General features: G+C 41.4%; 1 pseudogene; it reads right to left on the bottom strand.

The window, feature by feature from the left end:
- Positions 1-21,268: 21,268 nt before the first annotated feature.
- On the bottom strand, positions 21,269-24,062 carry LOC103222204 (phosphatidylinositol 4-phosphate 5-kinase type-1 alpha pseudogene; annotated as a pseudogene).
- Between the last annotated feature and the right edge of the window lie 1,519 nt (positions 24,063-25,581).

Raw genomic sequence — 25,581 nt, 5'->3', positions numbered from 1 at the left:
CAAGAATAATAAATAAAGTTTAAATTGTTTTCTAGCATTACTGGTGTTCAGTGGCTAGACAGATTTCTCTGTACAGAAATGGCATGTTAGACAAGTATATGGTGATTTTATTATACTAAAATTTCTCCAAAAAAGAACATGCCCATATTCTAGTGTAAAAGTTAGTTTTTTACTTTTCTTTCAATATTATACTGAATCTTTTATATTAGATTATTTCCTATTATCCATGAACTAATAATGGTTGTCTCTGTTGCTTCTATTGGATTGGCCTTTTACTGTTTATGAGCTAATGAAGGCAAAGAAGAGTTCAGTAGTGTTCTAAACCTGCATAACTCTTATCTGAATACTCAATTTTGAAATTTTTAATCTTTAGGACATTATCGTGGTTTACAAAAATGTCTCAGGCTACCATTATGGGCATGTTAGATAGAAGGGGCTTGATCTGTGCTATTAAACCCAAAGTGCCATGAAAATCTGGAGGAGTCACAGATGCCTCCAAGACACATAGTGAATTCTCTTCTTTGCTCTTATAATACATAAACTTTCTATCTGAACATTTCCAGGTGCTGTTTGAACAGTTTTCTACTGTGGATATGTCTAGAGGTAGTGGGTTTTCTGGTTGCCATTGCAAATGAAAAGGTAGAGGGTTTTATTGCTTTGGAATTTAGCATAATGTCTGCCTTTCTTGAAATTGTACCCTGGAGGCTTTTTTCCCCCCCATTTGGGGCTGTAAGTCTATCTCTCAGGATGAAAAATACCAGAAAAATATTTTAAACATTAATTCTGTCAAAATATTTGAAGTTTCCATTACAGACGATATATTTTCTAGTAGCTTGTTCTTAGTCTTTCAGAAAGGTTTTATAATTATTTCATAATTTTCAACCCCAATAAAATATTAATATTTTATTGACTTGGTGCAAATCAAGGTCATACAATGAATGGAGAATGGAAATCAGTCGTATCATATCACTTACTGCCTGCTCTTCCTCATTCCGCCTTTTTTTTTTTTTTTTTTTTTTTTTTTGAGACAGAGTTTTGCTCTTGTTGTCCAGGCTGGAGTGAGTGCAATGGTGCAACCTTGGCTCACTGCAACCTCCGCCTCCTGGGTTCAAGCAATTCTCCTGCCTCAGCCTCCCAAGTAGCTGGGATTACAAGCACCTGCCACCACACCCAGCTGATTTTTGTATTTTTAGTAGAGATGTGGTTTTGCCATGTTGGCCAGGCTGGTCTGAAACACCTGACCTCAGGTGATCCACCTGCCTCAGCCTCCCACAGTGCTGGGATTATAGGCGTGAACCACTGTGCCCGGCTCTCTGCTCATTTTTGAATCTTAACTGCTACAAATAATGCTTTCTTGTGATTGGTCTGGCAACAATAGCAAAACAGCATTTCCTCTGGTATTTTCCTATTTATGTTCCATAAGCAAGAGAAAACAAACTTGGATTTTCAGATGTGATACATATCCAAGAGCAGTAAGTTAGTACATTAACATTTGATCCTCACAAAAACTCAAGGTTCAAATTATCTCTGAAGAAATAGTCAAAATTAAGGTAAGTTAAACACAATACTCATACTTGTATAACGCAACATAGAGCCTACTTTTTAAGTGCCTCGTATATAGTTTAATCTTATTTCATCATTATAACCAAGAAATACCCATATATTCTTTTAAAGAGAGAGCAAAACAGCGCAGAAATACAAGGAATATAGTGTTTTGCCCACCTGATGTTGAGCTAGCAACAACACATCAGATAGACTAAATACTTTCATGGTTTAAAAAAAATTCCGTAAGTGATGAAAATCCATAGTACAGATGGATCCAAACATTTTTCTTTATAATTACATAGCTTTCTAAAATGATAGTCTCATGTACTACAAACAGTAAGTCAATATGTGAAATTCTGCTCTGAAATATTTTGAATCATTAGAGATACTTACTATTATTTCTCCATTCGCTGTGTGGTCAGGCTTTGCCATAGGATAGAATATAACATGAGGTGATAGATATGTTAATTAGCCTGATTGGATCATTCTATAATGTATGCATGTATCAACCCATCACATTGTACCTAATAAATATATACAATTATCTATCAATTTAAAAAAACCAAGCACAGTGGCTCACACCTGTAATCCCAGCACTTTGGGAGGCTGGGGCAGGAGGATCACGAGGCCAGGAATTCAAGACCAGACTGGGTAACATGGTGAGACTTTGTCTCTACACAAAAATAAGAAAAAAGAAAAAGAATGTAACATGAATGTAGGTAAGATTAAGATAGATAAGTGCCACCCTGGGAAGAGGCCAGTGCATTATTCAAGGACATTTAGAGTAGACAACACCAGGCTCAAGTGGTGCAGCATTTACTGATAGCAAGAGAGGAGAGAGTGTGTACACAAGATCCAGCCCTTTCATCAGTCCCCTGTGGCCAGCAGGTCCACTCTGCAGCCAATGTGGTCCGTACTGTTTTTTTAAAACTTGAAATGAATGAGGATATGTGCATTCCAGCATTCCTTGGAGCAATTGTTTTCCCCTGTTTTAAACTTTTTTTTTTTTTTTTTTTTTTTTTGAGACGAAGTCTCGCTCTGTCGCCCAGGCTGGAGTGCCGTGGCACGATCTCAGCTCACTGCAAGCTCCGCCTCCAGGGTTCACGCCATTCTCCTGCCTCAGCCTCCCAAGTAGCTGGGACTACAGGCACCTGCCACCACGCCCGGCTAATATTTTTGTATTTTTAGTGGAGAAAGGGTTTCACCGTGTTAGCCAGGATGGTCTTGATCTCCTGACCTCGTGATCCGCCTGCCTCGGCCTCCCAAAGTGCTGGGATTACAGGCGTGAGCTACTGCACCCAGCCTGTTTTCCCCTTTTAACTTTGAAAAAGAAAAGTTTGGTTGAGACCTGGCAGGCATTAAAAGTTAGCCTCCATTGCAAATGTTATCACCATTTATGAGTGTGAAGTTTTACCATAATAGAAGTCAGTGTACGAGTTTATCTATGTTGTGCTTAAAATTTTCTCTACTTAGACCTGATTTTTGACTTTTGTGAAATTGTTTATCTCGCTAGCATTGCCATTCAGAGAAAATACTCTGTAAATGTTGATTTAATATAATAGTTTCCCTTAAAATAGAATTTGTAGAGAATTTGAACAGAAAACCACAAGTTATTTCACTTTTTAAAAACTTCATGTCATCTGAATACTTAAGCTGCTTTATTGGGAAAGTGTCTTTTTAAAGAAAATGGTTAATAAAATTACAGTAAGATAATTGTCACAAAATAAAAATCTTAGGTGGTCAGTTGTGTATTACATAGATTTGTTTGTAATAATTATGCAAGTTATTTAAGTGGAAAACACTAATATTAAATTTTATTAAGAAAAATTTTGACACCAAAAAATCTGTCCTTCAGTTAGAATATAAAATTTATAACTGAACACCAGCAGGTGTCACTGTGATAACATGATTCCCCCCTCTGAACGGTTTTATGTGGATGGGTGCATACCATCTATGGACAAAGATATGTAGGAGATAATAAATGTAAGTTATATAGCTGAATAAAAATACCAAAATGTAGGAAAAGCCTATGTGTTCCGTGGTGGTTATGAGTGCTATATTTTTTTAGGAGTGCTGTATTTTTAGGAGAATTGTATTTTTTTCTTGCTTTCTTCATGTCATAAACATGCAGATTCTTTCATTACATAAGTGATGTGCGGTTTTATTAGCAATAAAAGTACAGTGAGAAATCCCTTTATATTTGGGCTATGTTGAAGTATAGAATGGTACACAAATCAGTAAGTTACACCTTGTATAACCAAAATCAAATTAAGAAACAGAACATTGCTAATAATGTTTTTATATGGGTTTTGGAAAAGTTGGCTGGGTGCTATGGCTCACGCCTGTAGTCCCAGTGGTTTGGGAGGCTGAGGCAGGTGGGTCACTTGAGGTCAGGAGTTCCAGCCTGGCCAACGTGGCGAAACCCTGTCTCTACTAAAAATACAAAAAAAAAGTTAGCTGAGCATGGTGGCGCGCACCTGTAGTCCCAACTACTCGGGAGGCTGAGGCAGGAGAATTGCTTGAACCCAGGAGGTGGAGGTTGCAATGAACCGAGATCGTACCACTACACTCCAGGCTGGGTGACAGAGCAAGACTCCATCTCCAAAAAAAAAAACTCTTGGTTCATTCCTCCAAATTAAGGCAGTTACAATTTTTAAATTAATGTTTACAGGCACAAAAATATAGCAATTGGTTGAAAATAGAAATTTAAGAGCTGTTGTCAGTATTTTTTTTCCCCACCTAGCATGGAAGCCAGAGTAGGATTTAATAAACATATGAGCATTGTTCTCTGTCAGGATTGTATTCCAAAAGGCAGATAAGTCAGAGAAATAGCACTCTGTCATAAAGGAATTTATAATTGAGTTGTGCACATGTAATAATAAAGTAGAAAACCAAGACTGTAACATTACATAATACCACACCAAAGACTGTGATATGCTAAGCAGGCCGTGTATGACTAAAGTAAGAGTCCCAAGTAGGAACTGTCTTTGTGAGTTGTGATCAGGGAATCATTTGTAATAAAGATAAAACTTGAATGCAATAGGATTTGCGTTATGAAAAGGATGGCAGAACCTCTCCAACTCCGTTGGGTTCAGCAAGCACCTGTGTTCCAGAAACTAGGGCTAAGAAGCTGACTGAAGCTTGGTTTCTGCCCTTGTTTATCAAAAACACAGGTGGGCATACTTTTGGGAAGTTTAGACAATAATCCATAGACTTCTTTGATGTTGAAGCAGTAGTGGATCAGTCTGGAAATTGGAAAGTTCACTGGGTTGAGAGAAGACTTGCATTTTGGCCATGCGTCCATCACTGAATTTGTACAGAGACTTTAAACACATTACATAGATGGTTTTCACATCATTTCCAACTTTAATAATTTGTGCTTATCCTGTAGGTAATGGGACTCAGCGTAAGTGACACGATGAAAGTGTTACAGGAAGGTTACTCTGTGGACTCAGATGTATGACTGATAGATTGAGGAAATTATTAGCCTGCATAAGGATTTTTTTAGAATGTAGCTGAAAATAGTAATTCCTAGTCTAGACAGGGCAGGGATAGAGATGAAGATCTTGGTTTGGAATTTAAGATTATGGGAATTTTTAACATCCATATATAGATATGTCTATGGACTGTTTATGTTACTTTATGACAATTACTGGCATGGCTTCAGATTTAGATAATCTCTATTTCTTTTTTATGTAAAATAGTAATTCTTAGCCCAAAGTGACTGAATTTTTGCTTTTGAGAACACCATTACTATAAGTAGGAAATCAAGAAAGTTATTAAATGGTCTTTGTCTTTTAGGCAAGTATTTTGCTTTTTATAATCAGTGTGAAAATACATCAGGCTTTATTAAGCAGCTACCTCTATTTAAGGAGTTCCCATTTCCTTTCCCAGAAGACTAAATTATTCAAGGACAAAGAATGTGTTTTATGCTGTTATGGTGTTTTATATCCCTTGCATAGGACATGTGCTGACCACATATTAAAAAAGGAAGTTCGTGGGGGCTAAGCTATGAGGATGCAAAGGCATAAGAATGATTTAATGGATTTTGGGGACTCGGGAGGAAGGATGTAAAGGGGTGAGAGATAAAAGACTACACATTGGGTACAGTATACAGTGCTCAGGTGATGGGTGCACCAAAATCTCAGAAACTACCACTAAAGAACTTTTCCATGCAACCAATTCCCCAAAAACTATTGAAATAAAGAGAAAAGAAAAGGGAAGTTATTGCTGTATTACAAGGCTCACCATGTGTTAGTTTGGTTAAGGAAGATTTGAGTTATCCTTGCTATTTACATTGCATTTATGTTTTACAATAATTGAATATGACAAATACATAAAGACTAGATGAATGTGTTTCATTGTTTTTCATCAAAACTTCAGGCTCCTCAATAGTCTGTCATCACCTGGTTTATAAACTTTGCTATTTCTCTCTGGAAAGGCTTTGAAGCTTTTAAAGTAAACTATATACTGCAAAAGTAGAAACTTGAAATTTTACCTTTTTGGAAAAAAAATTACCCCAATTAGCAGTATTTTCCCCCAGAACCTCACTTAGGTCATTTGTTTGGAACTTGGAATGCATCTCCCAATAGAAACAATGATGCACATGGTGATTAGCTTTTCGCTGGCCCACAAAGATGGTATCATGCCTCAAAATACCATAGTGCCAGTAGTGATATGTAATGCTCTAAGCTAATCATCAGCCACTATATTTGATGGTTTTTGTTTTTTTTTTTTTTTTTAAAGAACTGTATTCAGAGTCTTAATTTGTGGGACCTGGGATGTACCCATTTGGCTACAGCTCTGAAAATCATATTGCCAGGTGGGAAAGCAGAGCAGAATCTCTTAGCTCCCAGTCCCTGAAGGAGGCGTCTGCTGTTTAGGACCATTCACTCTGCAGCCGCAGCCCCAGCCTCCCACCGGCCTGCTTCCCTTTCTGTTTACTTCCTACCTCAAAACAGTTTGTTCTTCAACTCACTTTCAGAAAAAGTCTCACAGTTTCCCTTTTATCTGGTGCTGAAGACATTTTGAGGTTTTTACTAAGATTTTTGACAAAAAGGAGAAGCAGATGAGAAGCACCCCTTTCTACCACTACTAGACACACACAACTTTAAGAGCGCCTGGTGACACTGATGGTTCCGTAAACGCATCACTGGATAAAAGCATCTCCATGTGCACATTAAACGAGCTCTGTAACATTTTCTTCTTGGTTTCCTTCTTGCGGGATGTTCTGTGGGGTAAGTCGGCCCTGAGGTTGCTGCCTATGGGATTCCCCTAGGGCTGAACAAATGACTAGTGAAAGTGCAGAGCAGTCCCCAAGGATTTGTTTTCATCCCTTCCTTCTTGCTCCAACTGGCTCCTCCTGGCTTTCACAGACCTGGGTATCTTATGAAGTGAATTAGGCTCCCACTTGGAGATCTCAGGTCCCGGTGGTATCTGAAATCATGAGAGCATAACAAAATCCCTCTTCTCTTCTGTATCTGGTGTGTGTGTGTGCCTTGTATGGATGTTGGGTTTATTGTGTTAAAATCTTATGTAGGTATCTAAGGCCACAGAATAATTCTATACTTAAGTCCTAAAATGAATAGACCTTACTAATGTTAATCACCTGAGAAAGGGATGCGTTCTTAAAGAGGACTAGGTGGGTGTGAGGACCTACCTCTCTCTCTCTCTCTCTGTCTCTCACCCTCTCTCTTCCCCTGCCCCTTTTCTTTCTTCTCCCTGTCCCTCCGCAGTGGGCAGGGGTTACAGATAACCTCTGCCTCATGGAAGTGGACTACAAGTCACACGGTCATCTTTGTAGGAGCACCTGAACCAGAGATGAGTGAGTTATGCTTTGTAAACCAGATTTTCTAGTTCTATTTTATGGTGCAGCCATTTCCATGTTGTAACCCCCAAATTCTCCATGAAACTTTTAAAAAATGTTCCAACATGATCTCGGCTATGTAGAGGAAGTTAAGCAAGGGGCTGTCCCTCAACACCAAATGTATTGGATAGTGGCGATGGCAGGGAGCAGTCTCAAAGGAGAAGGTGGATGTTGTCCCATGAGGTCTAGTTACTGTTCTCCATGTGGACATTTCCCCTCCATTGCCCACCTAGGAGCATCTAGACTAAGTTTTCATGAAGAAAAGAGCAAGTTCCCTCTGTAAGTATTAGGGACAGCAAAATTGCAGGCTATAGCAACTGAAAGGTAATCTGGAACACTCATTGCTGAGGCTGACTGACTGGCTGAACCAAGTGTGGACAACCATTTGTAACCTATCCTGCTTCTTGCAAAACAAAACAACATGGATTAAGTATGCAGAACAAAAATGCATGTTTTGAACATTAATTATCAAACTAATTTTATTTTTTCAGAAGATGAAGAAAATTTGCATTATGCAAAATCATTAATTCAGCATATTATAAATGCATTATAACTGCCACCTAACCCCAAGAAGCCTTCCCTATGCTCCCCATTTTCCCTTTAGCTACTGCGCCATTTATCTGCTCACGTTTATAGCAAAATACCTGGAAAGAGCTGCCAGTATTTGCTGCTGTGTCCACTTACCTCATTCTGTATTCTCCCTTGAACCCTTTCCAGCCTGGCTTTCAGTACCTCTCCTCTCCTGAAACCACCAGCCACCTCCATTGGGCCAAATCCAATGGTCCTGAGTTTTCACACTATTTTTCCACAGCAGTAGGTACAATTGATTACTCCCTCCTAGAAACACTTTCTTCACTTGGCTTTTTGATGACCAGCTATTCCTGGTTTGTTTTCTGCCTCTCTGGCTGTTCCTCCTCTTTCCAACCTCTAATTATTGATATGCCTCAAGGCCAGACCTCCAACTATCTCTTCCCTGCAGATACTTCCTTGCAGCCAGTCTTAGGATGTTAACTATAAACTCCCCAATTTGTATCTGCAGCCCTGTTTTTTTCCGTCACATATTTGACTGCCTGATTAATATCTGCACTGAGATGCCTAATAGGATCTCAAACCTCAATATCTGTGCCTCAGTTTCCCCATCTGTAAACCAGGAATGGTAAAAGGACCAATACTTAACCTCTTAAGTTTGTTTTGAGAATTAAATGAGTTAATATATGTAAAATAGAACCTCACAGAACCTATATTTAATGTTTCCTTTATAACGGTTATTATCATTATCAATTCTAGATGTCCATTTGGGAATTTGCTCTGTGTAATCTATCCATTAAAAGGTCGACAGGTCATGATCATAAGAAATTTAAGCTTCTTAGAACGAAGTCCATAACAGTTCCCCCTGGACCACTTAGTTGGATTAGACTTTTTTCTGTGGTCTTAAAATACATATTAAACCAAAGAAATACTAGTTTAGTAAATCCTTAGATGGCACACCCATACAGCTGGTACCACAAATGATGTCACATTTCAGGAAGATCAGCTAATATATTCCATGGAATCAAAGGTATTTCTCAGGATGAAATGTGTTTTACTTCTAGTTCCCATGCTGGTCTTTGACTCAGACCCAAATTAGAGAAAAATTTAGCCTTTCAAATAGGTCTCTGCTGAACCCATTTTGATAGCACTTAATTTGTCGAAGTTATTTATTACCACATTTAGTAATTTTGGTAAAAATTTCTCACTTCTTAAAACAAATTTTGCTTACACCCTTTCAAAAGAATGTTACTGGTATGTGAGTAGGTTGTCTGGGGCCAGCCTCTTATCTAGACACCAGATTTTAAAAGTCTGAGTTCAGTGAAGTGACTTAGACTGCATGCCTTTTGTTTTGTTTTGTTTTCATATGCATGTATGGGTCTTGCTGAAACACACTGCTCCCCTCATCTAGGAACAATGCCGCACACATCATTTCCTGAAATAATGGAGTTGGAAGGCAATTATCTACTCACAAAACAGGCTGAAACAACAGTTCCTGATATTCTTCTCAAATACTTTAACTTCCCAAGGAATCCGGAAAAAATAATTCCATGAGACAGTGTTGTGAATGAAGGTATGACATTCCAGTTTCCTTCAGAACAGTCCGGAGACCAGAGGTAATAAATCAGCAAGCACTCGGCACTATTGAGAGGGGCTCTGGCTATGGTGAGCTCTTTGTCTTTGTACTGCCTTCCAGCCTCTTGGGAGATGATGACCCTGGGTTCCTTTCTGTACACTTTTGGGAACCATCCCAGAGATTACTTGCAGTTTATTCAACTAGTCTTATTTTACAGCATTGTTTTCCTTTCACTCCTAAAGAGAATTTGGGACTTCTGTTTCAGACTTTCCATGTAAGAAATGCAAACTTTCTAGAAAGAATGAATATCGGCCAGACACAGTGGCTCATGCCTGTAATCCCAGCACTTTGGGAGGCCGAGGCGGGCAGATCACGAGGTCAGGAGATTGAGACCATCCTGGCTAACGCGGTGAAACCCCGTCTTTACTAAAAATACAAAGAATTAGCCGAATGTGGTGGTACATGCCTGTAGTCCCAGCTACTTGGGAGGCTGAGGCAGGAGAATCGCTTGATCCCTGGAGGCAGAGGTTGCCGTGAGCCGAGATCACGCTACTTCACTCCAGCCTGGCGACAGAGCGAGACTCTATCTCAAAAAAAAAAAAAAAAAAAGGAAAAGAATGAATATCTATTTCAGCAAAACATGTGTTGAGGTAGTGTAAGAGTTTTTTGGGCCCCGTGGCTCCTTTACCTTGAATGTGGATTGGTAGATACTCCTATGAAGAGGCATCTTTATAATCCTTAGCAATCTGAACATCACCAAGGTAGCCTGATGGTACCCATGGCAAAGAATAACAATTAAGAAGATTGCTAATGTTTAGACAATGCTTTCTGGAATTCTCATTTGAAGGGAAGTCAGTACTGTAAATTATTTAATCAGGGATGAGAAAAAAGTTGAGAATAGTCATCTGGCTGTTGAGCCTGTACAACGCCAACTAGAAAGCTGTTTGGAAACTAGATTGTGTTTTAGATTTCATCGGAATGTTTGAATTTGCCTTTGTGTTGACACATCCTCCCCTGTGAGTGAAAGGTGTAATAAATCGTATGTAAGAGTCACAGGGAGGGACACTGAGCAGACTGAAGAGGGACTTGAGACACTATAGCATTACTTATGGGGTCTCGTCGGCTGCCTCTGGACACTTTTCCCAGAAAGATAGACCATTCTCTGTCTGGCTTTCTGGGTCTTTGTAAATCCTCTTCCCTGTGTGGAAGCTTAGGTATCGATGTCGTGTCTCTTTATTCCACCTCAAAATCAATTTGCTTGACATTTGCTCTAGTGAAATATATAACTTTTAAAAGTATAGTGTGAAACTGGCATTTAAAACTACTTGTTTCAGGCATCCGGATATGATGGCTCCAGCCTCAGGAGACTGAGGCAGGAGGATTACTTGAGCCCAAGAGTTTGAGACCAGCCTGGGCAACATGGTGAGACCCCCATCTCCACAAAACAATTAAAAAATAAAAATGCTTATTTCTGATTGTATCTGAAATTAACCAATTCCTCATAAATTATGGAAATCGCTAAATTGAGGTTTTCTTTTTTTAAGACATCTTTCCATTTGGCCTGGCTGCAGCCCGGCTGAACAGTGTAGTTGGCCACACGTCCATGTTAGAAAATCCCTTACCTTTCTCATTGTTTCTTGACTCCCACTGGCTCTTTTCAAGCCAGGAGACTCAAATTGAGAAGCTATAGGTGGAATGAGGCAATTTGTTTTATTAAAAAGGTAATAGGTCAAATTACCTCTTGAAGAAGAGTCAGTGACAAAAGCTAAAAGCAGAAGTAGGGTTTGTGCCACCTTGCCCCACGGGACAGTGAGTGGGGCTGTACAGCCTGCTGTGTGGGGAAAGCAGTTCTGGGTGGAGGAGGGCCAGGCATAGGCCTTGGCACATCGTTCATTCCATGGAATATGCTGGAGCCAGATTTCAGTGGTCTAGGCCTAGTTAAGAACTTGAGAATGAACAGTGTCTGGAGTCTTAAATCAGTTGTCTTCATTGTTTGGCTTTAGTTTATAACAGTGGAATCATTTTTGGCTTTCTTATCTTGGCTCACTCCCAGGATTGGCTTAACACAGTAGTTACCCAATTCTGTAAATTCCAGTTACCTTACTAGTCGTCATAGCTACCTCAGAGGGCAATCGCCAGCCATGAATACTCAACTCTATGAAGCTGTCTATGAAGCACTTAGCCCTAATGGGCTGCTGTTTATATTTAAGGATAAGTGTTATTAATGTTTTCTGGAATGGTCATTTTCTTGGTAATACTGAATTTTGGCAAGATATAGTATAGCTTCGTAAGGAAATACCAATTGTCTGTTAGTCTTCAATGACTAGGCATAGCACAGGCTTACACAGGTAGGAAAGTTAAATTGAAGTCTGTATGAATTTTTAATTCATTGTTACCTATACTGCATAAATGGTGGATTATGAATTTGTATTTGCCATATACCTTTTTATAAGCATTGTTAAATATAGAATGAAGTTTTTCTAAAGGAACATCTGTCTTAGACCGCATGCAGGGACTGTATCACTAGGCCAGTCACATGTATCCTTGGCTAATTACAGGGGTTGTAAATGAAGTATATAATATGTGATTACTGCCTTGTAAAAAACCTTTGTTGAGGAAGCAAAGGCTAAGTTAAATGAAATCATTGGGAAACAGTTTAAAACTACATTTTAGAATGCTTGGATTTTACAGGAGGAAGAAATCACTGTAGGCTGAATAGGTCATTGCATCTTCCAAAGAGGCTTCATGGAAGAAGCAGGATGTAAAAGTTGAATGGAATGTAATTGGGCAGAAAAGAGACAAGACAGAAACATTTATGGAGCCTCTTTTGAATACCAGACTCTTTGATAGCAACTTTATACACATAATCTCATTAATCTTGCTGAGTAGACATTTATATCCCTGTTTATACATGAGAATATTAAGGACTGGAGAGGTTAAGCAGTTTGCTCAAGTTTATACAACTAGTGAGATGCTCTTAAGTCATGGTTAGGATGATTGGCTCTGCATTCCAGGCAGTGTCAAATTTGAATCTCAGCTCCTCACCGACTGGCTGCCCTTCATCTCCTTGTGCTTTCATTGTTTCATCTGTAAACCGGGAACTTAATAATAGTGACCTCATAGGTATAGAGTGATGAATAAATTACTTAATGAGACAAAGAACTTCACACGGGTTTTCATATGCTGTAACCACTCAATATGTGTTTAAAAATACATAGAGAGACAGAGATAATCTGACTGAGAGTCATAGCTGTATCTTGTCTGACTCCAAAGTCTACATTCTTCGTAGTATATTACCCTGTAGAGGGAACAGGTAGAAAATTCCAGATGGGAGAATAAGAATAAGCATTTTGTCTGCTAAAGAAAGGTGACGTCCCCTGCATGCCTTAAGTAGGGTTGGGTTGGTGAAGTCATGAAAAAGTAATTGGCTAAAGTAGATGGAAGCTAATTATGTAGGACCTTGAAGGGAGAACTTCAGACCAGATGCCACAGAGACCAGGAAAGCCAGCTAGTTCCTAGACGGAGAATAGCATGATGCTATTCTGCCAATAGTGTGGCTCCAGGCAGCAAAGAGGGGAAGGGTGGGGGTGCTGGAAGTTTACTTAGGAAACTGCCAAGTAAAGTGTGAGGTAATGTGGTCTTGTACTGGGGGGAACAAAACCAGAAAGTCCAAAGAAAGGATGCACATGGAGGATGCTGGTGCTGGCCGCACCCCCGCACACAGCTCCTGGACTCTGCATGCTGTCCTCTCTACTAGCAGACCCTGCTCTGGCACTAATGCCACATGCTAAAGCCAAAAGCCAATGTTAACTAAAAATGATTCTGCCTTGAGTAAAAGAAAAAGTAGGTGATGTTTTATTCTAGATAAATCACAAAATAAAATGAATGAGAAAAATATAGTATACCACAGAGTCACTTAAGGTATAAGTTTTCAGCTCAGCAAGCCTCATATCCTGTTTTAATGCATGTGTATAATTTACTAAAGATTTAGCAAATGGACTACACTTCTCAAAAGTTTTGACATTTCTGATTCTGTATCTCATTTGCCCCCCATTTTTTTACATCTTTACCCAATGACATGTTTCCAGCTTGAGTGCGATAATGCCCAATCCTTTTACTTAGCAATGTAGACTAGGGCTCTACCTGCTAGGGCATGTCATTATCTACAAAGGTTAATATCTGAACATAAAAAAGTGGCCTCTATTAGCTGAATGGATTCTGAGCAAATCCTTTGTTTATTGAACTAAAAGCTATCATCTGGAGGTCTTGCTGACTTAGAAGGGCTCGAGTCTGACAAATTGTTAATTGACATTGCATGTTCAGCCAGTAGCTAGAGTATTCAGCCAGTAGCATACAAGAACTGCAGTGATATAATTGTATCACTAATTACAAAAGAGTATATCATAATGATTAAGAATATGGAGCTAGTCCATGTGTGGTGGCTTATGCCTGTAATCCCAGCACTTCGGGAGGCCAAGGCAGGTGGATCACCTGAGGTCAGGAGTTCAAGAACAGCCTGGCCAACATGGCAAAACCCCTTCTCTACTAAAAATACAAAAATTAGCTGGGTGCAGTGGCGGGTGCCTGTAGTCTCAGCTCCTAGGGAGCTGAGGCAGGAGAATCGCTTGAACCCGGGAGTGAGAGGTTGCAGTGAGCCGAGATTGCACCACTGCACTCCAGCCTGGGCAACAGAGAGAGACCTTGTCTAAAAAAAAAAAAAAAGAATATGGAATTGCAGCCAGACAGTCATGGGGTCCAGTCCTGACCTTATTCCTCACTAACTGTATGAACTTGGCATGTTCTTTATCCTCTCTGAGCCTCAGTTTCCTCACTTGGCTGCCAACAGGGCTGGATGGGATACCATTTGGGAAGCATTTAGAACAGCATCTGGCACTTTAAAAATGCTTGATAAATGTTAGTACTTAATCATTATATTAAGCATGGTAGTTTACAAAAAAAACTTGCTCACATATTAATTTTCTTTGAACTGGTCAGTCCTGTGAAATGGGCAGGAAAGGTGTTATTCTTATCTGATATTAAGTACTGAAGTTCATAGAAGGGTTCAGTAACTGAAGCTAATTAGTGGCACATCCAGAACTGAAAATCGGGGGCTCTTTCCTCTAGATTTCTTTTTCTTTTCTTTTTCTTTTTCTTTTCTTTTTCTTTTTTTTTTTTTTTTTTTGAGGCAGAGTCTTGCTCTGTCACCAGGGCTGGAGTGCGATGGCGCGATCTCAGCTCACTGCAAGCTCTGACTCCCGGCTTCACGCCATTCTCCTGCCTCAGCCTCCCAAATAGCTGGCACTACAGTCACCCACCACCATGCCCAGCTAATTTTTTGTATTTTTAGTAGAGACGGGGTTTCACCGTGTTAGCCAGGATGGTCTTGATCTCCTGACCTAGTGATCCGCCCACCTCGGCCTCCCAAAGTGCTGGGATTACAGGCGTGAGCCACTGCGCCCAGCCTTGCTCTCCTCTAGATTTCTAAACTACACATATAAAATACAAGACAGAGGAAAGAATCCCTGGCTTTTATGAATTTAAGAGAAGGTTCCTGATAGCAGTAGTTTTCAAATGCCAGTCCATGGACAGTGATCCTACAGGATGGAGTTTCCCTGTGTGTGTCATTTGGATTCTCAGACTGGATGGTGAAATGAGAACATGAGGGTTAGAGCAGTGAACTTGAGATACAGTTAAATTTACCCACCTTAAGGAACTGCCTTTTACTGTCATGTTATAGCTTTTCTACTTTTTGGTGTTGAAATTACCTTATGAAATGATGACGGATCATGGTAGCTATTTTTTGGTTAATGTCTCTATCTGAAGTAAGAGAACTTTGACAAAGACCACTTTGGGTTGCATGTTTTGTTTTAGAAATGTCTCTAGTCCCAAAATAGGAGAATCACTGTTTAGAGTGATTTCATTATTTTACATATTAGTAGTTAAGTATACCGTAATACTTAGTTTATCTACATTAAGCCATAAAATCAGGCATTTGCATTTTTATCCAATTTTTTTCCCTCTTTTTTGTTTTTAGAGACAAGGTCTTGCTCTGTTGCCTGGGCTAGAGTGCAGTGGTGTGATCATAGCTCATTGCAGCCTTGAATTCCTGGCCTTAAGCAGTCCTCCTGCTTCAGCCTTCCAAGCAGCTGGGACTACAGGCACATGCCATGGCACCCAGATAATTTATTTTTGTGTAGAGACAGGGATCTTGCTGTGTTGCCCAGACTGCTCTTGAACACTTGGCCTCAAGCAATCCTCCCACCTTGGCTTCCCAAAGTGCTGTGATTTTTTATAAGCATGAGCCACTGCATCCAGTCCTCCAGGTTTAATTTTCTCTTTCTCTCTTTTTAATTACGTAGATCACTGCTGCTTATCTTTTTTAAGTAGCAATCGCAGACCATTTTAGGAATCTTTTGGTGACTCCATCCCCCAAAACACATACAGAAACAACTACAGGTGCATATTGGCTAGTTCACAAATTTGGTGGTGCAGAAGCCCAGGGACGTGTAGGTGGCGCTGGTTGGTTGGTTTATGTAACCCGTTTTCTTTGTTTTTTTGTTTTGTTTTTTTTTTTTTTTTTTCATCTTGCTGCTTTTGCCTGTTGGATGTTAGGGCTTATACAGGTGAGAGTGTTATTACAGGAGACTGGGCAAAAGGCTTAATGTCAGGACCTGATGGTTACAGAGAGGTCACTGCACCTTGTGTGGTTTTTTAGGCAGAACAGGAATATGATGGATTGTAAAATATTATTAGAATATATATGTTAGCAAAGAAGTGAGAAAGAGGACTCCTACATACTCTCAAAGGAGAGTATAAATTAATGTAACCTCTTTGGAGGGCGATCTGAAAATATCTATCAACATTTAAAATGCACATACTGGCTGGGCACGATGGCCCACACCTGTAATCCCAACACTTTGGGAGGCCGAGGCAGGTGGATCACCTGAGGTCGGGAGTTGGAGACCAGCCTGGCCAACGTAGTGAAACCCAATCTTTACTAAAAATACAAAAATTAGCTGGCTGTGGTGGCACGTGCCTGTAATCCCAGTGACTCTGGAAGCTGCGGCGGGAGAATCACTTGAACGCGGGAGGTGGAGGTTGCAGTGAACCGAGATCGGGCCACTGCACTCCAGCCTGGATGATAGAGTGAGACTCCGTCTCAAAAAAATAAATACAATAAAAAATAAAATACACATTCTTAGGCCAGGTACAGTAGCTCACGCCTGTAATTCCAGCAGTTTGGGAGGCTGAGGTGGGCAGATTGCTTGAGGCCAGGAGTTCGATACTAGCCAGGGCAACATGACAAAACCCCGTCTCTACTAAAATACAAAAATTAGCTGGCTACAGTGGCACATGCCTTTGGTCCTAGCTATTTGGGAGGCTGAGGTGGGAGAATCACTTGAGCTCAGGAAGCAGAGGTTGGGGTGAGCCAAGATTGTGCCACTGCACCCCAGCCTGGGCGACAGAGCAAGAGCCTGTCCCATAATAAATAAATAATGAAAATAAATGCATATGCTTGCATTTGTATGTTAAGATGTGTACAGAGGTCTTTGTTGTAGCTTTTCATATGAGAAAAATACTAGAAACAACATAAATATCCATTAATATGGAACTGGTTAATCAATTGTGTGGTATATTCAAATGGGAATACCATGCAGCCATGAAAAAGGATGAGTTAGCACTAAACATGATAATATGAAATGATCTCCAAGATGTTATTATGTGAAAAAGAAAGACACATTTTAAAAGGAGAAAATGCACACATGCTTGGGTTTGGATATTTCTAGAGTGTACACCAGCAGCTGGTACTGATGACTGCCTCAGGGTAGGGTCTGGGGAATCAAGGGTCTGCAGGTCTGCAATGAAAGGGATACTTACTTTTCCTTTTTCTATTTATTGTAGTGCCTAAATCTTTTAATCAGGTCCTTGTATTACTTATTCAATTAAAAAAAGAGCTAGTTAAAAGGAGTTAATTTTAAAAATTACTGTGCAATATGAGCAAAAGAGGTCAGTGGATATTTAAATTGCCTAACTGCAAGGAGATAAGGCAAAATGAACAGACTTCTTTTTTCCTTTTCTTTTCTTTTGCCTCATTCTCTAATGTGAGATCAAGGGGGCACCTGATGGAGTTAAGAATTGGGAAATGAATAAATCAAAGGAAATAGCTTTTTGCACAGCATGTAGCTAGTCTAAGGAATTTACCGCCACAGGCAGTCATAGAGTCAAATATTGTGGCTGGATTTTTTTTTGGAAGTCTGGTCACTATGACCAGTCATAACATTTGTAGTTATGCAAGAAAAGATAAGGATAATCAAATCTGATGGTGCAGGATGTAAGCTGATCATTGCAAAGGAAGGAATTTCTCCCCAGCCTCCCTTCTTTTTTGGCTTCTCCCAGTGCCTCAGAATAACATTACACAATTAGCTAGGTCTGCTTTGAAGAGCTGACAGTACTTCCTCTGAATCATTAGGTATTATCCACAGCCAAGGGAAGGATTCCAGACCTGACAGAGCAGCAAAGCTCGTAACTCTTTTTTTGCACCCAGAGCGATGGCCCCTTCAGTTCCAAGTTCAGCGTTTTGGCAGGACAGCCCTCCTGCTGCTTTGCTCCTCCTGCCATTCCCAGTGAAGAACATGTTCAAAGGGAAATAATGGGTTTCAGCTCTTCTCCCGTTGAGCTGGCACTCTCGTATAAACAACAAATCCAAGATTATTGAGGAACTGAATAGATATTCAGGAAATAATTCATGCTTTTTTCTCTTTCTCTTTCCTTCTTTGGCTCTGACTAGTAATGAATCCCTCCACCAGGGGGTAGACAGAAGACATAAAAGAAACCAGCACTGACCAATCTCATTTAGGCCCCAGTAACAGATTTCACATTGTTCTAGATCTCATTCATCCATATAACCCAAGAAATGCTGCACCCATGTACTGTCTTATATTTTAAGATCAAGAGTAGGATGTATCAAATTGACTTCGATTTGAGCAAGTAAGTAGAGTGTAGAATAGTATAGTATGTCAACATGAGCCAGGTAAATTGCGTTAACTAAAATCTACTGCAGATGAGTCCATTCTATTCCTTCCATGTGACTAGTTCAAAGGCAAAACTTTTAGTGTCCAGTCACATAAATAAGAGGACCTTCTTTTTAAAAAGTTTCTTCCCCATGTTATGGAAGCTGGCAACAGGCAGGCAGGGTATGTCTGTGTGCATGTATATGCATGGAGGGTGAATGTCCTTCCCTTTTCTGTCAGCCAGCAGCTGGATGACTCCGAGACAACACAGTCAGTGATCTCAGGCCCATCTGGTGGCCACACACAGGGACATGGCCTCTTGCTTGTCCCCCAGACAAGATTCAAAACAGTGACCCAAACACCCAAAGTTCCAGGAGAAAATTTGTATCATTTTTGTTTGGCTAAATTATGTGTTTAGAAGTTCCAACAGAATTTTTAAAAACATCTCTTATTACATTTAATTATAATTTTAAGGTCATTTCTTTGCTACTCAAACTCATTGACACCATGTACAACCTTACCTTTGAAGCTTTTTAGGAGACCCATGTTACTTCCAGCTTTGTCCAGTAGACATTTCTGCAGTGGTGGAAGTGTTCTAGATCTGTGTTGTCCAATATGGTAGCCACTAGCCATATGTAACCATTGAGTACTCGGAATGTGGCTAATGTGTCTAAGGAACTGAATGTTTAATGTGACTTAATTTTCACTGACTTATAAGCAACAGTGCCACCTGAAGTTTAGCTTTCGTATATCCTCAGCCCATTTTTACCTTAGCATCCTAGCAAACATTCAGAAGTGACATGGCCATTTTCTTCCTTCTGGGATAGAGCATTGGCTCTCTTTATTGTCATGAAGATCTTTGAAAGCAATAAAAAGATATAATTGGCCGGGCATAGTGGCTCACACCTGTAATCTCAGCACTTTGGGAGGCCAAAGAGGGTGGATCACCTGAGGTCAGGAGTTCAAGACCAGCCTGGCCAACATGGTGAAACCCCATCTCTACTAAAAATGCAAAAAATTAGCTGGGTGTGGTGGCGCACACCTGTAATCCCAGCTACTTTGGGGGCTGGGGCAGGAGAATCTCTTGAACCTGGGAGGTGGAGTTTGCAGTGAGCTGAGACGGAGCCACTGCACTCCAGCCTGGGCAACAAGACCGAGACTCGTCTCAAAAAAAAAAAAAAAAAAAAGGATATAATTTTGCTGTTTTCACACAGCTTTAGGAAAAGTGACACAGACTTTTCATTATGCAAAGGCTACAGTTTTTACTCAGATTCTGTCATAGGGCCTGTGTTGATACCTAATATCCCAATGGTAACCTCAACCTGCAACAGTAGTGAGGCTTTGTTCTCTAAATGGTGTAACCCATAATTTTAGACAATAATAAAAGTTTAAAAATCTAATTTTTGCACAGCCAAGAATAACATGGGGTACTAGGAAATTCCATCAGCAAGCCAGGCAACTTCTTGGCATCAGGGATTGTGTCTTTTATCTGTTTCCTTAGTTCTAGCATAAATTTTAATAAGTGCTTCTCAGATGAGTGGTTTAGTATGTGAGTGGATGAATAAATGTGTCTCAGAAGTGATGCTTCTGAGACAAAAGTGATGCTTTAATAACATAACATTAAAGAAGCCTCTCATTAAGGCTCCTGGTACTCTAGCAGGTATCTTTATTAGCAGATAAGTTATGGAAAGACACACTGTAAGAAATAGTATTTTGGGCTCATGAAAGAACTCATATAAAAACATTGAAAATTCATCTATGACTAGTTTGGGTAGTTTGAAGAATAAGTGGTACCCTATGCTTATAAAGTATATGGGTCCAGAAAAAAGTTTTTTTTCACACAAAAAAAATGTATTTCTGTCTGCATTTATTTATGACAATTAATATCATCTTTCCTGGTCGTGCCTTTTCACCTTGCTCTGCCTTTGCCTTATGCTGACACACACATGGCATAGTCAGCTGCCTTCCTTCCTTGACTCCTGCTTTAAAATTATTACAGTCAGGTGTATTAAATTACAAACTAAGAGCCTTCCTTTCTGCTTTAAGATGCTTTACAGGATAACCTCAACTTTTCCTTATCCCTGTCTCCTTTCTTCATTGTTATCAAAATGATCCATCAGTGTCTTTTTTTTTCTAAATAACTGATTAAAGTTGATTACATTAAAACCATATATCACTTTTATATTGCATTTGCCTTTTCTGAACGATACAAAGTAGAGGCAAATAGAGACACTTCATAAAAATGTGGGTTTCCCATTCCTTTCCCTAAGACCCAGCCCTCCCTCAAATATTCCCTCCCACCCCTTACAGAACTCTGTCCTTAATAAAACACTTAAATACATCATAAATAGTAAATTATGAAAAAAAATTAGCAAGAATTGTTTCTTTCCTTCTTGTAAAAAAGAACATGGCAGCAAAGACAGGCCGCCAGAAACTGACTGGGGGTATCTAATATAAAAAGTTATTTGGGGTATGGGCTAACCTACTATCAAGGCAGGGTGGGATAGAGAAGGGGTAGAACAGGAATTCAACAATCTGCCTGAGATACCAGGCCCCCTTCTTCTCCTGACAACAGTGGAAGGATCAGATGGAAAACCACAACTCTTGTAGATGGGGAGGAGAGGACATATGTAGCCCCCATTTCCAACTTCTCTGCATGAAGACAGGGGGGTAGGACATATGGCATAGCAATGACCTCACCGAGGCAAGAATCCACTGTCTGCTCTTGAGTTTAAGAAAATATTTGCTGGCCTCATAGATACGGACTGCCTGTTAAACAGACCGAGGTGTCCCCTCTTCACCTTAGCACCACAAACAGGAGAACACTGTTGGAAAAGATGGAAAGAGCAAAAAAATCTCCTTTGGAGAATGATCTAAAATTCACTTGGTAAGTCTTCATATTTTAGAAAAGCAACCAGAATATATTTCAAATTGCAAAACAGTAATAATCATTACAGCCTGGCAGTGAATAGGATTCTGCCTAGGAAGGGCTATGATCTCCCAACCCATGGCTGCCTCATGTTTTAACAAAAGGGGTAAAGATTACCCCACGTCCCACTCTCTCCATTCCTTCAGCCTCAAGAAATTCATCAAGAGAGGAGTAGTTTAAAGAGGTGCTGCTTCTGGCAGAGCAATCACTACTTTTCTCTTCACAAACACCGTGGCTCTTCTGAGGGAACCCTACGAATAGGCATCTCATCAACACTTCTGGAGTTTTTATCTGAAACTGGCTTGAAATGTTGTGCTGTGTGCTTTTTCCTTTTTTCAGGGGGAAAAAAAGTTGGGAGGTGGTCAAACACCCCTATCCCCCAAAAACCTTCACAGAGATTACAGGGGTCTTCTTCCAGGGATCAGAGAGAAAGAGGTGGGGATAATGTGCCAGCTAGTCTGTCCTGAGGAAATTAAGAGTCCAGTTCCTGGTGAAAGATGAGGGGAAAGAAAACTGCCAAGTCTAGTAATCTCATTTCCAGCATGAAGAATGGGGGTCTGAAAAAAATTCAGTTGTGGAAGCCAAGGTTAGCCAGTTGAAAATCCGTGCCACCTAACTCTGGAGTGGAGGGGATGCTGTGGTCCTCAACTGTCCGAGGCACTAATGCCCATTCATGAGGACAGAGAAGAGGAGGAGGCTCTTCTTCAGGAAGAAGATGGAGAGCCTACCTCGCTTCTTTTACACTCCTTTTTTGATGACCAAGTAGAAGAAAATTCCACATTACTGGGGCAAGGGCTGACATCTTGGGATCACAGAGAGGCAGAATCTCGTTCCAGGTCTTCTGAGGCTTTGCGCTTAATGGGTGAACTCTGACTCTGCACGTTCAAGTTTTCCAAGGTTGTACTTGTAGTTAGCATATGCAAAGTCTCTCCAACTACAGGTGAGAAACTGGGCTCAGTAATAGGTGAGCCCTCACTGATTTCCTCCAAAGGAGGATTCTGCGGTAAAACATCAGGACGACCAAGGTGAACTCCTGGCTCCACTTCTGCCTTTGTTGTCACTTGTGCCTGGTGTTCCCCAGAGACCAGTGGCTGGTAAGTAATGCAGGAGTTGCCACTGGAGCCCGTACGCCGAGAGAAAGATGAGCCAGTCCCAAACTTTTTGGAAGGAGAAGGCTTCAAGGGGATCTTCTTAAATACTGCGTTGCACATGAAGCGCTGGAACCGTTCAGCGTAGAAGCCTGGGTTGTGCACTGAGACAGTGTCCCCGTCATGTACCAGGGCTTTCCAAGAGTGCTCCAACTTCTTAAGACATGTGTAAGACTGTAGAATGTCAATGATGCCAATATAAAGCAGAAGCCTTTCGCCTTTACTACTCTGAGCAGGGATGCCACCCATATGGTCATCGGTCTCCATGGTGTCGCCCAGGCGAGCCTCTCCCTGGATGGATTCCATGGCTGTGGAGTACAGAACCTTTTGGGGGGTCAGTCTTTGAGTGTCAACTGACACTTGAAGGGTGTCACTGCTTACGGGCTCTCGTTGTGCATGATCTATATTGTGGATTGACAGCAAGAGGCTATAGTCCATTATCTTGAAGCTCTGCAGCACCAAACAGTCACGCTGCAGGGTCTTACAGAGAGCATTGTACATGTCAGCATCCAAAAAAAGACCATCAGGGGTGTCTTGTAAGAAGTCTAGGTCTTTAAATGTGGGAAGAGGCTTCTCTCGCTCTTTCTGGGAAGCCCGGCGTTTGTAGGTTGAGCCTTTGAGGTCATATTTGGTATGCATTTTGACTGATCTTGGTAAAAGATTGTTCATCACCACAATCCGAATGTTCTTGCCACCTGCCTGCACACAGTACAGTCCATAGAATTTAGGCAACAAAGTCCGAGGGTTCTGGTTGAGGTTCAAGTAGTATCCTGGAAGCAGCTTCTGCAGAAACTCCGCCTCTTTATGTTGGACTGTCTTAATAATGAAGTCATCGTCGCTGGACACATAGAACAGGGAACCACTAGCTCCAGAGCTACAGAGTTCAATCAGCGGCTCACTGCAGAGGGAGCACAAGTAATCATCCGGCGGAATACCAAATAGCTCCCGAAAGTAGCGGAAGGCAACAGGTGCATAGGTCTTGAAACGAAAGTCGTTGTAGTGATGAGCAGGGGTCAGCTTGCTCCCTTCACTGGGGAAGAAGATACTCTCCACTACATAGAAATCTTGCATGAGGACATCACGCTCCGGTTTGGTACTCAGGCTGCCCACTGTGTGAGTGATGCCTAACTGGATGGCACCTTTCAAGGCTGAAGAGGGTGTCTTTTTATATGTTGTCTCTCCTGAGGAATCGACACCTCGATGGCCTGTTTTCTTGATGGGCATGCCAGAGGCATAAAGCACCTCGGATGCTATGGGGCTCTTGATTCCAGACGCTGAGGACGCGGTACAGGAAGGGACTCCGGGATCCAAGGATGGAAAACCGACCGTCAACGACGGCTGGGAGGAGGTGGACGCCATCTTGGCAGCGCCCTGCCCCCCACAGCCGCCTGGTTCTCTTTCCGCCCGGCGCTTCCTCTTCTCGGAATCGAATCTTCTCCACGTCTCTTTACAGAACCCGTGTTCTGCGGGCCACCTCCCTGCCCCCTCTGGGGCCTCCCTCAGACCGGTGGAGCCGAGCGACCTCCCCGCCTCCTCTGGAGCCTCCCTCAGACCCGTGGAGCCGGGCCACCTCCCCGCCCCCTCTGGGGCCTCCCTCAGACCCGTGGAGCCGGGCCACCTCCCCGCCCCCTCTGGGGCCTCCCTCAGACCCGTGGAGCCGGGCCACCTCCCCGCCCCCTCTGGGGCCTCCCTCAGACACGTCGAGCCGGCTACAGGACCCGGTCAAGGCCGCACCGTTCGCCTGGCATGGGGGAGAACTCCCACCGCGCACCCCCTCCACAAGTGTAACCGCTTTCCACAGGGGAGACCTTCCCCTTCACAAAGGATTAAGCTCAAGCTGGCTGCTTGGACGCTGCGTCAGGACCAAGCCACATCTGAAAAAAACAAACGAGGCATGAAAAGTCCCAGAGAAGTGAGCGCCGCCTCTCTGTCCTCCCTAGCCACGGCCTGTTTGTCGCCCAACCCAGCCGCTTCCATCCATCAGTTTTCTTTTTTTTTTTTTTTTTTTTTTTGAGACGGAGTTTCGCTCTTATTGCACAGGCTAGAGTGCTGTGGCGTGATCTCAGGTCACCGCAACCTCCATCTCCCGGGTTCAAGTGATTCTCCTGCCTCAGCCTCCCAAGAGGCTGGGTTCACAAACATGCGCCACTACGTCCAGGTAATTTTGTATTTTTAGTAGAGATGGGGTTTCACCATGTTGGTCAGGCTGGTGTCAAACTCACCACCTCAGATAATCCATCCTCCTGAGCCTCCCAAAGCGCTGGGATTACAGGCATGAGCCACCGTGCCCAGCCGATCCATCAGTTTCTTTACCTCATCAACCCATTCCTACCTAAGCCTTTTTTTTTTTTTTTTCAAGTTGCACCTAATAACTTGAATGCCCTATCATCTCTGTCCTCTAGCCTCACTTCTCTCTTAGTCTCAGAAACACACTTGAAATTCCAATTCATGTGTAGAAGCTTTCTCAAACAACACTTCAGTGTGTCATGGAAGAAAGAACTCAGAGCTCTAGGAAGTGTGATAACTGATTTAAGAATCTGCTTGTGCCACTAGCTGATTGTATGATCTTGGATAAGTTACTCCACATCCCTGGGGCTCTGTTACTGCCTCTATGAAATGGGGAGGGAGGAGTTTAGATGAATTTACATGATCCTTCCATACTCTAAAACCTATGGAATTAAGGAATAATATCTATTCCCTACCATCCTGTCAAAACCTGTGATAATGACATGCTAACAAATAATGCCACAAATATATTCTCTTATGAGACAGAAAAATTGTACACTTAATTTATATGAAATTCATCATGTGTGCTGCTATGCCCCCAGCATACTACCATGATTGGACAAGTAGTTGTGATAATAAAATATTTATAATGGGGATTTGCTTTTGTTTATGGCAGACTACTCAATTTAAACCAACCTTCCTCAGAGAACAAATTTTTTAAAAAACTTGGTTGGATACATTGGAGTCCTAAG

Source organism: Chlorocebus sabaeus, chromosome 17 (genome assembly GCF_047675955.1).
Source record: "Chlorocebus sabaeus isolate Y175 chromosome 17, mChlSab1.0.hap1, whole genome shotgun sequence".
NCBI lineage: Eukaryota > Metazoa > Chordata > Mammalia > Primates > Cercopithecidae > Chlorocebus > Chlorocebus sabaeus.
This window is presented reverse-complemented; position numbering and strand designations above follow the sequence as displayed.